At 47.2% G+C, this 15,804-nt stretch overlaps 1 protein-coding gene and 1 pseudogene across 1 annotated transcript in view; one reads left to right on the top strand and one right to left on the bottom strand.

Annotated features, from left to right (window-relative positions):
* ORC5 (origin recognition complex subunit 5) overlaps positions 1-15,804 on the bottom strand; it is a 333,695-nt gene that overhangs the window by 291,653 nt on the left and 26,238 nt on the right. The gene's annotated exons all lie outside the window — the stretch shown is intronic.
* Positions 7,102-15,804, top strand: part of LOC147750732 (E3 SUMO-protein ligase KIAA1586-like) — a 33,045-nt pseudogene continuing 24,342 nt past the window's right edge.

The following is a 15,804-nucleotide window of genomic DNA, read 5'->3' as shown; positions in this document are numbered from 1 at the left end:
TAATCGCGGTAGAAACAGGCATGCTAAAAAATTCGAGGAAAGGGCATGCAATGCATTTACCAGCGCTGTACCGTCGTACAACCCTTCAACACATACATGATCCCTCTGGCCAATGTAATTCACATACACAACATCCTCTCCCACACACACACACAACACAGTCACTGCATCCTGCTTCCACGCCCTGAAGATGCTGAAGATCTTCAAATTACTCCAAATCAACACTAGAAAAGCTGTCATGCCCTAGTCACCAGCAAGTTGGACTAAGGGACCACCCTCTATGCCAGGATCGCCTAGCAGCTCACTAATAGACTACAAAACATGCAGAACTTTGCAGCCAGACTCATCCTCAACCTCTCACACAGAGCCCACATCAGTCCACACCCCAGGGATTTACAATGGCTCCTAAAACACAAACATGCTCAATTAAAAAATCCACACACATTCAAGGCACTACACAACTCACACACACCATTCCTGAATATTTGCATTTTTGCATTTTTCTTTTGACAAACCACCCAGGTTCTGCAGGACTCCTACTCTTGCACAAACACAAAGAACCAGATCAGGAGGACAAGCATTATCCTACATCGCTCCTAAAATGTGAAATGACCTCCAACTCCATATCAGATCCTCCTCCTCTCCTTGAACTCTGCAACAAGCTGAAGAACTAGCTTTTCAATTAACCAACCTTTCATAGGCAGGTTTAAGCACACACACCTGCTCAGCACCAGGATACCTTAGCGGGCGATGGTGCGCTTTACAAACGCACATAACGTTCCAATCCAGATATCCATGACCCGGTTAACTTTTTGTTCAGGATACCTCTGCTGCAGAGTAAATGTACTTGCTAGAGAGCCTTTATTTAGCAATTTAGAATTATTTCACCCATACACTTGTTTATATTTATCTAAGCTTCTGTATACATATGCATTACTGCTAATTAACCAATCTAGTATTGCTATTGTGAAATGCTCTAATGTCCCGGAACTAGGTGTGTGCTTTATAAAACACATTATTTAGCAATGTGTATGCAAAAGAATAAGCTAGATCTTTACTATACAAAAGAGTAACCCTACCATTCTCTGGAACATGCATTCTCCCATTTTATTTATTTTCTTCAATGCTAATGTGTTGCTACCCTTCATCCAGAAGAACCATAAATGGTAGGTAAATCCACCAGATGTACACATCTGCTTACACAAAGCTCAACTTTTCTCTTTGGCTTTATTAAGCTAAGATCAAAATTAAGAATCCGGCCTAACACCCTTCACTGTGAAACAGAGTATGATTAGCTCTCAATACAAAGACACGATCACCTCCACACACACACACTCATCAGGGCTTTAAGTGGGTCTCCAAAAGGGGCGTGGCCTATGTAATTAAGAGCAAGGCTTAAACACAAACCAGGGCTCAATCCATTGACCCCTGGCATTACTGACTTTTGAACTTAGTCTCTGAAAGCAGAGCAAATGTGACAAGATAAGATTTAAAGGCATCTTTATTGCTCACAAAGTGAAAGAGCAATAAAAATGCCATTAAATCAGGTTATCTGGTCACATTTGCTAGCTTTCAGAGACAGGTGAAAAGTCAGCTTATCTTATTACATTTATTTTCTTTCTGTGAATAAGAGGATTTTGTAAAGTGAACTGTGTGACAATTGAACTGTGCAAAGTATGTTAAATGAAAGGCAGTAAGAAGTCAGGCTTTTTTTCTAGCACAACACTGAAATAGCTAAGTGAACGGTTTAAATATATTTCACTAGTTACAAATACCCATTTTTGTAATTGTGATAAAAAAATATTTTTATAGGATCAAAACAAATTAGAACACTACTTGGTGATGTGCAAATCTATTTTTGCTGAAACCAAATTTCCCCAAAAATTGTATGCGCTATTATCAGTACAACTACAGGTTAGTGGGAAAGTTTTTGCGACCATTTCAATGTAAAGTATGCCATCTGAAAATGACAATGCAGTACCACATCATGCATTGGTAATATATTTATGAAAAGTGAGTTTTTAAGCTTGAAATGGGAATTATTACAGCTCCTGCCTAGATGACAATGCTATTAGTGAACTAAAAAGGAAGCCAGGAATCATGTGTATACTATATATGGGCTTGATTCTTCTTAAACATGGAGCAAACATTTAGTCTAGAAAATAAAATGAGTTTTTTTGTACAGCAGAAATAGTGAACTTGCATATTTGAAGGTGCTTTCTTATTTGATAACAAAGAAAAGGGCAGCTCCATAACACAAAATGTTTGCCCAGGATCACACAATTTGAGATCAGTTCACGGGTCAAGTACATCACAGTAGGGTCAAGTAGATTATTAAAGTTACTAGACCTGCAGGACTAGTAAAAAATAAAAAAATAAAAATTAAAAAAAAATTCGAGCACTGACTGACTAAATTCCTCTGTATTCCATTGTGTGCCACTCAACAGGCATTTGGTGCATCTCTGAACTTTTTGTTACTGCATCCAGATATACGACAACTGACCCGGTTTTTGCATGGGACAGATTTTAGGTGCACGACTATTGCCTTTGTAAACATTATTGTCGTAAATATTTAATATTGAAAATGTTTGAAATTATGAGACTGTGAATTAAACATTATTAAGGCCAGTGGGAGGGTTAACGGTCTTCAGAGTGTTTCAATCCCTCCCATTATGTACTCACAATGTTAGACACGTACGCCCTTTTCTTTCCACATTTCCTCATCTATGTGTTACACCTCATCTCTTTGCATTCCTTTTCCCCCCCCCACTCGCTCCTGAATGCAGATGCTCGCTTTTCCTTCACTTCACCCCCATTCCTCCCGCCCCCGAACAGCGTACCCCTCTCATCTGTTAGCACCATATTTTCTTTTACTTTTGCTTGATCAGTATTTTGACAACGGTATGCCTCCTTCACATACACATAATCAAAAGTTCAACTAGAATACATGATCACTGCGCCATGCTCTCTACAGAAGCACCAAGGTCTGGAATACCATCTATTCTGACCAGTGTTAGAAAAGGGTGGCAACGGAAGGGCACGTCGCGCCCCTACTTTTAAAAATCATATTAGTCCGTTCCCCTACTTCTAGGTTTTGAAAAAGCGTACCGGGACTGTAGGAATAGCCCTACTTTAAAATGACACCTTTATTTTTCTGCGTGTGTTGCAACGTGCATATTGAGAAGGCCTCGACAGTGCGACCGACCTCCTCCCATTCCCAGCTGTGTCTAGGGGTCTGCAAAGTGACACTGAAAGGGCCATCAGTAATAGGATAGGGCGTAAAACGGCCATCCCTGATGGCCCTGCTGTTGCCCTGAGTCCGCAATTCACACCTAATTTGCGAGGACTCTGCCTGCCTGCCCCCACTGTGATCTGTGACAATAGTCACATCAGGATACTTTGGTGTCAAGCAGACTGACGGACGGACGCCACCTAGGAGTCTTTGGGACTTGCTATAAATCTGCTGTCCAGCAAGCCAGAACTTGAAAGCTGACCCAGCCCCACCAGCCTCTCCTGGAAATTACTCTCCGTGCTTGCTCAGAGGTCCCCGGCCCCTCCTTTACAGCTCTGCCCTTTTCTCTATACCGGGGCCTGCAAGAGGAGCCTGGACTGCCTCTGAAGTTTAACTCCACAAACATCAAGTAAGTTTGGGGAATAAAATACCTGGTGCATTTTGTTTAATAAACGGAAAATGTTCTAATCTGTTTTTTTGTTGTTATTTTTTTTCAATGTGTAGTGCCCTGTTCAGAGGCCAGGGCAGTTGGCGGCACCACCCATGCCAGGCTCACTGCGGGCATTTAAAATTCATACATGTCAATAGGTCCCATTCGGACGGGAGACGCCCAACATTTAAAGCCAAAACTGGCTTTATTTCAGCTGCCTGCCGCCTCCGTTTCAACAAAAGTCAATGGGGGAAACTGATTCTTCCGGTTATTTTAAACAAATCTCCCTCTTCACTCTTCTAAAATGTTGGCATGTATGAAAATGTCACAAAGCTCCACCGAAGGGCCTCTATCCCGATCCGCCACTGCTCTCTGTGCTGCTAGTAGTAGGGGCCCGACACTGCTGTCCCTGCCTATCTCAACGTGCAGCTTAACCTGCAATTACAGTACCGAGGCTCTGCTGATGCGCCTCAAGTCTTTTTATTAAGTTATTTTCTCCCTGATGTACCGCAGTTCTGACCCCCAGTCAGCCTTGCTGCTCTCACATTTGGACCCTCCCGCCTCCTCCAGTCCACCCCAGTCGTGACCTGTTATTCCACTCCCAGGGCCCATACACCGCTCCACCCGTGTGATTCAGTCCTGGCTTGATGCGTCAATCTTGTGTTTCTGTACACTGCTCTGCCAATGCACCTCCGTCCTGAACCACAGTGCTGGGACCAACGGCAGCAAGGACAAGCATGCTCGGTGCGAGGCTACCCACAGCTCTACCAGTGCTCCTCAGTACTAGTCTGCTAGTTGCCAACATGTGCAACAACAAGGCCGAGTCTCATGTTCATTCAAGACATATGTGCAAACGCGATACTTTCACTTGCGCACGCACCACTTTCGAAGCCGGGCTTGTTTTAAATGCAGCTTATGTTAATATATATATAGAGTATGCCTGGTGAATTACACAAAGCGGCTTGGGAAACATAAGGTGCATTACGAATTTAGAAGTACCTAAATATGTCCATATGTGGGTGCACACAAGTAAAAACAACATTTACATGCATGAAGAAATACATGCATGAGTAATGAAATGAATGCACGACTACACAGATAGCGCTTTAAGTGCGTTGCTACTCATAATAGCGCTTTGAGGGCATCACTACTTAAGGGGACGTTGCCCATATACACCATAAATGCCCATTCTTAAGGTGGTGTGCCCTGTGGGTGCCCCTTTAAACCTAGGGCCTGAGACAAGGGGTACGCTGTCTCGAGCAGCGGGATCTATTTTATGTGACCTTTTCTTTCCTGTGGCTGGTTGTAAGCAGTGTCAGGTTTCTTAAAAGATCCTTTCTTTGAGATGTCCCTTAAATGACACTTTCCAAGTGTATATGACGATGCAGTCAGTGTGATGTCTCATAATTGACCCCTTTCTAGTAAATTGGGCTATCCTCAAAAGAAGAAGTCTGGGCACTAATTAAACATTTTAATACAAGTAATGTCTTCAAATCTGACCCGATTCAATTTTGTTCAAAGATGCTCAAGAGAAAATCACTTTTAAAGCTGACAAATGTTTGCAAATGTTTTTTTGTTTTGTAGTGCCTCGAATAATATCAACAAGCATTGGCATAGAAAATAGGTCTCGCTTTTGGGACCTTATAAGTATTTAGTTATGCAGCACACTACCCTTAGTGCAACAACATCAACTGTTGCATGGCTAAACACTTATAAGGTCCCAAAGGCGATACCTATTGGCTATGCCAATGCTTGTTGTATCTTGCATTCACTCTTCAACATTCTCACTTTTTCCTACTCTGATTACCTCATTCTAACTTACAGTTTCACTTACTCTACGTGACGTTACTCATTCTCACTCACTTCCTCTCACTTTCATCCACATCCACTCTTTCACTCATGCTCAAGTTACATTCAGGCACTCAATCATTCGAACCCACATTTACTTACTCGCACACATTCTTCTTTGCAGTACACTTGACCAGACTGTCCAGGAGTGATCCTGACACAGTGGTGGTGGCTGCACGTGGAGGGGCGGGTGACATGCTGTGTGCCGCTCGCAGTCTCTTTTTGCCGTCATTGAGGGAGTTCTTACATCGCCTCTCCTGTGGAGTGGTGTGGCTCACTGGTTAGAGGCGGCAGACCCGAGAGCAGAGAACAGCCTGGGACCAGGGTTCGATTCCCGACGCGGCAGGGTCTTGGACCAGGATCAGCGGACTTGATAATTCTCGCCTTGGTGCCTACTCTAATCAGGGATCACACTCGGCAACTCTGGGCATTAAGCTTGCCTCATCTCCACAACGGCCCCTCACAAACGCCGGGGATGCCTGGTTTCACCTTGGAGACTCCCAGGAGGGACTATCTCACAGGGAAAGCCAGGACGGGTTCCCCAGCGGTCTATAGCGCTACGAGGCCTGCGGTGCGGGTAGCAGTGCGCTTTACAAGACACACAATTTACAATTTATTTACATTCCTGCCATTGGGACCATCGTTGCTCCTGTTTGTTTGAATCACTGCTGACTCGGGGGTCCGGGACTGAGAGGCCCACAGGTCAGCGCGCAGGAAACATCACGCGCACCTGCTGCCTCTTCCCGTGACCCCTCCTCCCTTGTGTATTAAAGGCCGGCCCATCGCGCGGGATGGAGCCCTGGGCAAAGCCCGGGCAAAGGGCGGGCCCTCTGTGGCCCTCAGAGGCAGAGTGAGGCCGGGCAGGGCCTACGCTCTTCCACTGCACTTACTGTCATTATAAGTAGGTGTATTTGTCCGTCATGGCCCAAAGTCCAGATAAAGCGCTCTCAGAGAAGACGGGGGGTTTGAATAATGGCGCACTTGATAATTATTACACTAGGGCTCTTACTGACCTAGACAGGGAAAAGTCACTGGCAGAGCGTCGTCGCTCTATCGAATGTATGAAGAACAGGGCTTCCACAGATCCCCCGCTCCACGCCCTTTTCCCTAATGTAGGATGTACTGGTAGCAACGAAGACCTCCTATCCTTGGAGAGTGTCCCACTTTTGCTACGAGATTGCACTCCCACACCCCTGGTCCTTATCGACCAGCCTATAAGTGGTACTCCTCTTCCCAGTCCCATTTGCATAGATGTCGATCCGACTACCCGGACTCTGGTCCGGGTCAAACCCGCCAAAACCAAGCCGAAAAAAACATTGCCTGCCAAGGTCCATGGTCCACCACCTAGTAAAAGAAGACGGAAGGGGGGGACCCGCAAAAGCCCAAGATCAGTCATACCGACTATGGAAAATCCTCAAAGTTTAGCATCAGAGTTGCCCCGGCCCCAAAGGCCGTACTAGCTAATACGTTAAACTCGGTACCTCCCTCACCATTGGCATCAGTTATACAGGCTGAGATCTTCACTGTTCAAACTGACAGCCTTGTTGACCCCTTCCTAAAGGATGCACCTACTGCCGTCTCACTGGATAACATGGAACACCTAATAAGGTCTTTCATCTTACCCATAATAGAGAGACTGAAGAGGGTTGAGAAAAGGCTTGAGGACATTGAGTTTGCAATGAGCAACAACGAGGGACCAACTAAGGTACTGGTGAGTGAGGTTGTCCCACCTCCAGCCTTGGTGACATCGTGTACTCCCAATGCCCCCAAAGACTTAGTTCAATCTACTAATCAAACAAACTCCAAGCAGCAGAGGGCACCACCCCCCAAGAAGGGCAACAATCTAGTTTCAAAACCAGCTAGTGAAGTCCCGAGGGGACCTCAAAAAGTATCTGCAGGAAACACACGGGAGGACTGGGGTACCACTAGACGTATCAGGGCACCTACGCGCAAAAGGCCCCCAAGTAGAACTACCCCCTGAAGCTGTCCCTTACGTGGTTGTTCTGACAGGGGTCCCTACATTGCCAGATAACAAGAGAGAAGGGTTCCACCAGCTGAAAAATAAAAGTATGCATTGGCTCAGCCAATTTAGACCACTCACACACAACATCAACGGTGAGATTTTGCATGTCCGGCGACTCTCTTGGCTGGGTAGCAGGGTCAAGGGCAGCGAGGGTGACCTAGTTGTTGTAAACTTCAGAGACCCACGAGCGGTCAACTATATACTAAACTGGCCCCTAGGTAGTGACTGCAAAAACAACAAGTGATGGACTGAATGTGGATCAATGTCACACACTCCCCCAGTCAAAAGATCTGGGCCCAAATCCATCGTTTTTTTGCACTCCACACCACCCTGGGTTAGACAATGGCGATATGCAAATCAGCTCTGACCCTGTTGCCCCATGGGAACAGTCCAGTCCGAACTACAAAAGCCATGTCCTTCCCAGAACGGAATCAAGCATCCGAGGACCGGACCGGTTTCGAGGTAACACCTCTCATCAGCCCGGCTAGCTTGACTCCAAGTGGTGTGGAGTGCCTGGGACCCACGTCTGGGCATCCCCAGCGCACTTAGGGCGGCAATTGCAAAAACAACAAGTGATGGACTGAATGTGGATCAATGTCACACACTCCCCCAGTCAAAAGATCTGGGCCCAAATCCATCGTTTTTTTGCACTCCACACCACCCTGGGTTAGACAATGGCGATATGCAAATCAGCTCTGACCCTGTTGCCCCATGGGAACAGTCCAGTCCGAACTACAAAAGCCATGTCCTTCCCAGAACGGAATCAAGCATCCGAGGACCGGACCGGTTTCGAGGTAACACCTCTCATCAGCCCGGCTAGCTTGACTCCAAGTGGTGTGGAGTGCCTGGGACCCACGTCTGGGCATCCCCAGCGCACTTAGGGCGGCAATTGCAAAAACAACAAGTGATGGACTGAATGTGGATCAATGTCACACACTCCCCCAGTCAAAAGATCTGGGCCCAAATCCATCGTTTTTTTGCACTCCACACCACCCTGGGTTAGACAATGGCGATATGCAAATCAGCTCTGACCCTGTTGCCCCATGGGAACAGTCCAGTCCGAACTACAAAAGCCATGTCCTTCCCAGAACGGAATCAAGCATCCGAGGACCGGACCGGTTTCGAGGTAACACCTCTCATCAGCCCGGCTAGCTTGACTCCAAGTGGTGTGGAGTGCCTGGGACCCACGTCTGGGCATCCCCAGCGCACTTAGGGCGGCAATTGCAAAAACAACAAGTGATGGACTGAATGTGGATCAATGTCACACACTCCCCCAGTCAAAAGATCTGGGCCCAAATCCATCGTTTTTTTGCACTCCACACCACCCTGGGTTAGACAATGGCGATATGCAAATCAGCTCTGACCCTGTTGCCTCATGGGAACAGTCCAGTCCGAACTACAAAAGCCATGTCCTTCCCAGAACGGAATCAAGCATCCGAGGACCGGACCGGTTTCGAGGTAACACCTCTCATCAGCCCGGCTAGCTTGACTCAATTCCATCGTCCCTCGTCCCCTGACCTACTTCTACCCCAGATCTTTAGTGTTCCCCTCCATCTATAACGGTGGCCAGGCTCCTAATCAGACTTTCCCTTCACTACCCTATAACATCAGGTACCAGTCACAAGTACCACACCCCTCACCTGCTGTTGACCCCTTCGGGTGGAACATGGTACCTCCTAGGTTTAATAGAAACATCGATAGGAGAATGGATCATCTGAGACCCTTTACACCCCTGGAGACAGTAAATAGGTTTGATGTGTTTACAGGTATGGACGACTGGGATTGAAGATTACAGTCTGAACAGGGCATGGGTGGCCAATCAAACACCTTCGGCCCTGAAGGTACAGATTATGAGAGTTCCAGAGTAGTTTCAATACCAATTATGCCATCCTGGCCCGGGGGTCAAATATGGCAACTGGATCTACACGGGGAATCTCATATAGTCCCCCTTCCCCCCCCCCCCCCGATGAGAGTGGTACCGGTGCGGAACTCCAACCCACCGAACCCCCCCACTGAGCTGGTGGACACTACTGCGGCCACTATGCTTGATTCCCCTGCAACTTCTCCTGGCGAGCATATAACCTGTTTGTCTATTGTCTCCTGGAATTTAGCCGGACTCCAGGGCAAACTAGACTCCCCCGAGTGGGGGTCTTTTATTGACACTCAGGATGTTTGCCTGTTTCAGGAGACATGGGCAAGGGAGGATAAATGGCGATCTGGCTATGCAACCTTTTCAATTCCAGCTAAGTGGGAGGGGAAAGGACGGCCTTCGGGGGGTCTCTGCATATGGGTGGCATCCCGTTTGGGATGCAAGGCTAGGGTTTTGAAAACTAATTCATTGGATGTTCAGTGTGTCTTGTTGGAATGGCCTAACCATACTCAATTCACGCTGATAAACATATACTCCAGACCGATGGGAATAACAAAGCCCTCACCCACCTTTGATGAGCTTTCTCTATTTCTGCCCACAATACCCCAGGGTGCTAGGATTCTTTTGGGGGGAGATTTTAACTGTCAGTATGAGCACTTCTGGAGGAGGATGACCAGTGGGGAATTCCGCAATTAGATGGCCCCCCCCAGCTAAGCCATGGTCACCCTTAGCAACTCAAATTTTGGCACTCACCCTCAGTAATTCTGAGGGCTTGTAATGGCCGAACTAAGGGTGACATCCCTTCAAAACCTACCTTTAATAAGACAGGGCAGGAGTCTCATTTGGACTATATCCTTGTTCAGACATCTGACTGGAAAAATGTTTCTGACTTTGCAGTAGTGCAAAGAATAAACAGTGATCACAATGCGCTGATTCTTTCGCTGGTCTCGCCCGGTGGCCCCACAGGTGACCAGCCGGCAGAGGCATTTTTAGATCCAAATCTAATCCTAATTAATGACAGGCGCAGAGTGAGGTGGGTCAAGCTCTTGGACAACCCTGCCCACATTTCCGAGCTCTATGCACGAATCCTCCCCATATTCAAACGTGTCGGGCCCTTATTCTGGAGTAAACTATGGACGGTACTCGCCAAACTGGGTATCCCCCCCCGCTCATTTAGGCATTATCGTTCGTCTACATACACACAACTTTGCACAGGTTAGGTGTGGGAGGTTGGGCAGCCTCTCAAAAAGATTTCCCGTTGACAGAGGGGTAAGGCAAGGATGTGTCCTAGCACCGACCCCGTTTTGCCTCTTTGTCAACGGGGTAATAGATTACCTAAATAAGGTCCCCAACACAGATGCACCAAGGCTCGGCGGCAGCAGGGTGCCCGCAATTATGTTTGCGGACGACACCCTGCTGCTGTCGAAATCCCCAATGGGGATCCAGCGTATTCTGGAGGGCTTTGAGGCATTTTGTGGAGAGCATGGTCTCAAAATAAATGCCCTCAAGACCAAGTACATGATTTTTAATCCCCCACCAAAAAACACGCCCCAACCCCTCTATAGGCCTGAACAGGTTAGAAAGAGTCTTTACGTTTGAGTATCTGGGTGTGACCATGAATGATAAATTGGAATGGGGCGACCATCAAGTTAGGTCCCAGCTCAGACTAGATCAAATAGCAGGGGGAATAATCAGGCTAGTGAACTCTAATAAATCATCTGCTAGACCAATAGGCCCCCCGTTGGAGATCTACAGACTCCAGGCCAGAGGTGAGATTCTCTATGGCAGTGAACTCTGGGGTCATGTGTGCAAAAAAGAGCTAGTCATTGTCGAAAACAAGTTTATTAGACAACTCTTAAAGTTACCGGCTAGCACCCCCCTCTTTCCCCTTAGGTTGGATCTGGGTCTGAAAACTTTGGACGAAGTACTGGGTTTAAAGCCCTTGACTTTTAGGAGAAGATTATGGTCCACTCCTGAGTTAGCCAACTATAGGCAGGAACTGCAGGAAATTCTTGCTCTTCCTACTATAGAGAACATCCCATGGTTTAAATATCTAAAAACTAAGTTTGCCCGGCTGGGTCTCCCGACCCTTTGGAGTGATCCTGAAGTGGCTCGTCAAGGACTGTCCCGCAAACATCTGGTGGCAACTTTTCATGCATGCAATCTTGCATCGCATATACAGGGTACACGCCCAGATTCCCTAGCTAACACTTTTATAGGGGTTAAGGAATCCTACAAGTTCGAGACCGTACTTTATGACATTTTCCCGAATCTGGCCAGGAAATTATATATGCAATGGCGGTATGGCACTCTTCCGCTAAGAGCATTTACCAGTAAATAGAAGCAGCACTCCCTGGAAAACTGCCCCGGCTGCAATTGCAGGCTTGAAGATGAATTGCATTTAGTTTTCTTTTGCCCTGCCTACATTGCGACTAGAAGGTTTTGGATAATCCCACTTTGCAAAAATCTAGGGTTTGCTAAATGCTCTGAGGCCTTTAGAATTCTTAAGACTGACCTCTCAAGCGTAACGGTTTTCGCAATGGCCAAATTTCTCGAAGCAGCATGGCACAAGAGATTGCGTTTTAATTCCCAGGGTACTCTTATCTTCGATTCAGACTATGCATTAGTTAGTGAACACATTTTTATACACCAGGTTATTTTATGTAAAATTTTCAGCTGTATTGTTAAATTGCTTATATTTTTAATTGTAATATGATAGACTGTTTTTAAATAATTAGTTTTGATTCATTCGTCTGTTTTTACAGTATAGATTATTGTGTATTGGGGTATCTTCTTTCTTTGTACTAGTGTGCTATCCTGCTATTGATGCAACACCGATGTCTGATTCTTGTTCTGTATGAATTTTAGGTTTTATCTTTTATGGCAAAATTGCCGAAATAAAGATTAACGAAGCAAAGCCAACTTGAATACATATTTGCTATACTATGTTTGAGCAGCTAGTTGGCTGACATGAATATGAAGGAGCCCTTGTGGGTTTCCGTGAGTCCAATCAGATTCTCTTGAAGAGTTCATTGGTCTTCTGAGCCCTGCTTAACACATATTCACAGGAGAAGCCCTATATTCATGTCCTCAATGCTTGAGACACAAAAATACTCATTGATTTCTGAACAATGAGAGTAAAAGCGTTAAGGTAACATGTTGTTCTAGCTTATATTTTGCATGCTTTACATAATTCTGCATTCTCTATGAGTGTTTGCTTTTTCCAGAATGTCGTTACTTTTTTTCAGGCAGTGCATAATTTGAAATGAGTCACAATCAGGTGTTTTTATAATGGGGCAGAATTGGGTTCTAGCTGAAGACAGTGAGTTTCATTCAGTGGGGCAGAAGGGTGTTCGGTGGGGTTAGGATGTGGCACTATGGCCAGAGCTACCGAATTTGGAACTGGGGAACCTGGTTCAGCCTTCATGCCTAGTCCATCAGACCATTCCCAAGATAGACCTTAGAAGGCCTCACTAGACCTTAGAAGTCCTGGTCTTTCAGCACCAGCAGGTGAACCCTACAGTGGCCAGTGTTGGTTAACCTTGAAGCCCTGTCCACCACAATCCATACTGAAGTTCACCTCCAGTCTGTGGACAGGCCTACAAAGCAGCACACCCTAGAGCAGCAGTGACTTTGTCACAGAGTTCACAGGACCCTTGCGGCCAGTCCACCTCACCCACTAGTGCCGCCACTGGCCTTGTTCCAGTGGTACTAATGCAACTCACCAGGGATTTGCAATGCAGGATTTGCATGCACACCAGACAAAGGAGCATGCTTTCAAGGGCCTTGCGTCATGCTTGCACCTTGCAATGTGGTACATGCACAATGCAAAGCTCCAAGTCATGTTTTAACAAGCATTTGCAATGCAATGGTCTCGGCATCATTAAAGGTAGAGCTATTGGCATTGCTCATGACATTTCTTTTTTTTTCTTTAAATCATAAATAAATGGCATTGTCATTTACATTGCCAATACACACCACTCTGCACCTGCACTCACTGCTCTGCACTCACTACTCTGCACTCACTACTCTGCACTCACTACTCTGCACTCACTACTCTGCACTCACTACTCTGCACTCACTACTCTGCACTCACTACTCTGCACTCACTACTCTGCACTCACTACTCTGCACTCACTACTCTGCACTCACTACTCTGCACTCACTACTCTGCACTCACTACTCTGCACTCACTACTCTGCACTCACTACTCTGCACTCACTACTCTGCACTCACTACTCTGCACTCACTACTCTGCACTCACTACTCTGCACTCACTACTCTGCACTCACTACTCTGCACTCACTACTCTGCACTCACTACTCTGCACTCACTACTCTGCACTCACTACTCTGCACTCACTACTCTGCACTCACTACTCACTACTCTGCACTCACTAAGTGGTGGTCGTGTATTACATTTATTTAAGAAGTGCATATATGTACATGCATTTGCATTTTTGTGGTCTGTGTGTATGTGCACAAGGGAGATGGCCTGAAAACTCAAGTACTCATATGGAGTGCTTGAAAACAAAGAAAAAATAACCCCACAAACTGGGAGCAGTGTAGGGTGACATGTACTTGGGACATGCGCTAAGAGAAGGCAAACACAAGAAGAGGGCATGACACCTGCATGTCATGACAAATGGCATCAACAAAATGAGTGACGCTAAATGTTACCAATGTTAGGAGATGGGTGTCCTGTAAGCCCACAGGTGGATGCATGCTCTGTCTAGCCGAGACATAACACTGATCAAATACACCATTGCTTGCCAAGGAGATGTCCACATACTGGCCCCTTAACCAGCCAGCATTTTTCACAGGTGGCATCCCTTGTAATTTGTAGACACAGTCGCTGATTCCCTGTTGGTATATTTATTTTTAAATATTTTCCGATGCTTTTGGTCTGGGCTAGTGGCGGGCACCGCTGGTCGGCCTGCCCATCCCTTCCTGCTCGCCAGGGTCCGACTGTGAGAACTTTCCACTAGAGGAACTGGCAGAGCCAGACAGAATCCGAACAGGAAATCTGTGGAGGTCAGCTTTCCCGGCGCTGCCCATGCCCTGGGGCGTGCCCGCCTCGAGGCCACAACAGATGGACGTGATGGCATGACGGCTCACTGCAGTATACTATAGAATCACGCCTGCGGTGTTGAGGTAGTGGCCAGCTCCTGGTATATGCAGTGTACAGAAGGAGGGACAGCCATCTTGGGTCGCTGGTGGATGAGGGGGGGCAGGATTCCGGAGATAAGTGCAGGCACTACAAGGGAAGTGTCCGTCTGCGATGGGTGGAGATGCTCGATCTTCGGCTTTGTATGGGGCAGTTGGGGGCGTGGGGTGTTTACGCAGGTAAACAAAGGTGCATGTGATTGCGTCTGATCTTTGCCTATCCTAATCCCGGATTCACCAAACGTAATTTTTTTGCATTAATGGAAAGTTGTCACTGAACAATCATTCTTTTATTTAGGCCCCTAGTTTTCAAGTGTAGGGCATGGTCCTGTACAAGGCTTCGGCTTCTAGTCCAACTGAAGCGATTTCCACAGCGCCTCGTTTTTTAAAATCCCTGAACCCTGTGGTCCTGCTGTGCCCGTGGATGTAGGGCAGTATGCCGTCGAAAAAAAAGAGACGGTGGGCAGAGGTGTGAGCAGCGGTAAATTGGCCTTTTTCAAAAGTGAAAGTTTTGTTCACTGTCTGGTCCCTCGGAAGGCTGATACAGCTGGGGCGCGGTGCCTTATCAGCCGTGTCGAGTTTACCTAGTCAATTCACGTCTGCTGCTGATAAACGGTCTGCCTCAAGTTAGAATCTGCCCTTCGCCGCTCTAGAAAATGGTGTGGTCTTGGGCTAATCACGTACTCTCTCTTTTCTTCATTGCGCAATCTGCCAGTATGTAAATCCTTGGGAAGCATATTGGATTACTTTTCAGACTGCAATCTTGTAATCTTACAAATGTCTGTCCGCCCGGAATTTCGCGGCCGCCCCGGAAGTCAGGCACGGTCGCCTGTGACGGGGGCGGGGCCACGTTCACACCGGAAGAGGAGGCAGGCGGAGTCGTAGCGTCTCGCGGCCCGGGGCTCCTGTGAGCGGTGTAGAGCCCCGGGGCCGCGCCAGCAGGAGGTTGGGCGCCGCGTGCTGAGGTAAGGTAAGTTCTGGAGCGCGATTGGTGCACGTGTGTGTGTGTATGCTCGTGTGTGTGTGTGTATGTATGTATGTGCGCGACGGTGACGGCGGGGGAGGGGAGGGGGAGGGGGGGCCTCGGTGCACTTGTGTGTGTGCGCGCGTGTGTGTATGAGTCAGGGGTGGTGTCTCTGTATGTATGTATGTGCGTGCGTGCATGGGCGCGTGTGTGTGTGTATGCGCATGCGTGTGTGGTGCTTGCGCTTCCCAGGAGACAGCGCCTGGCCACAG

Source organism: Lissotriton vulgaris, chromosome 1_1 (genome assembly GCF_964263255.1).
Source record: "Lissotriton vulgaris chromosome 1_1, aLisVul1.2, whole genome shotgun sequence".
NCBI lineage: Eukaryota > Metazoa > Chordata > Amphibia > Caudata > Salamandridae > Lissotriton > Lissotriton vulgaris.
This window is presented reverse-complemented; position numbering and strand designations above follow the sequence as displayed.